Source organism: Apium graveolens, chromosome 5 (genome assembly GCF_009905375.1).
Source record: "Apium graveolens cultivar Ventura chromosome 5, ASM990537v1, whole genome shotgun sequence".
In the NCBI taxonomy this organism is placed as follows: Eukaryota; Viridiplantae; Streptophyta; class Magnoliopsida; order Apiales; family Apiaceae; genus Apium; species Apium graveolens.
The window spans coordinates 112,615,458-112,616,623 of record NC_133651.1 but is presented as its reverse complement, the minus strand read 5'-3'; positions in this window follow the sequence as shown (position 1 = coordinate 112,616,623).

Sequence of the window (1,166 nt, the reverse complement as noted above, 5' to 3'; positions counted from 1 at the left end):
ATCTGGCAAAGGGAAGAAGCTGGGATGATACTGATAGTGAAGATGAAGAAGATGGGAATCTTGCTCTTATGGCTATTGATGGAAATACTTCATCATCAAGAAAAGAAGTAAAATTTACTAATGCTGAATTAGTTTATCATCTAGGAGGTTCCTTAGATTGTGCTCGTCGTGATAATGAACTGTTAATTCAACAGATCAAAGACCTTGAGAAAGAGGTCAATGAATTAAAACTTGTGCACATTAATCAAGACAATTTAAAAGAACAAGTATATTTTCTAGAGAATAGAGTTAACTGTTATAGACAACTCGAAACTATTCTCAAAGACAAGATCACCGGTCTTGAGACTAAGGTTAAAGCTTACTTTAATTCTTGTTCGAAGGCTAAAGAGTTCTACAGTAAGCAAGCTATTAATCAAACATCCGGAATAGGTTTTGATTATAATGTTGCTATTGGAGAATTAGGCATAAACTCCCCTCCTCATGTCTGTGCTAATGGTAGGAAAGTACCACATGTGCTTAATGGTGTTGATAAACCCCTCTATAAAAAATCAATTGCTGAACCATTTGATGAGACCTTCTTTATTATTCAAGAAGAAATACGTGCTGAAAATCTTGCTAATGAGAAGGTTGTTTCCAAGTCAAATGTGTGAAAGCAACTGAGACTAACTCAGACACACATGAGTTGGATAACAAAAATGCCATGTCTGCCATGCATAATTTGCCTGTTGTTAATCCCTCTCATAAAGGATGTGGTGTTCCTAATTGTATGTCTTATGCTTTTAATTTGATGTATGCTTATTTTAATGGTAAGCATATTTCTAGTGATGAGACTACTCTTCGCCAGCATGTGAATAATAGGAAGCATGATAGGTCTAAGACTGCTAGTCCTTCTAAGGCCAGAAAGGAAATATTTGTGCCTAAGCCTAAACAGAAATTTGTTAAGGCTGTTTACAAGGTCAAATGTCCAGTCATTGAGAAAGTTGAGAACATAAAAGTTAAGAATGTTGTCTTGCCTGACAAAGGCCAATTCTACAAGTATGCCGGACCCAACCAAGCTTGGGTTCCGAAGAAGGTCTAATCCATTTATATTGCAGGGCAGTAAACAGGTGGAATCGGTAGTGTGGATTCTTAAAAATGGATCGTCAAGACATATGACCGAAGATAGA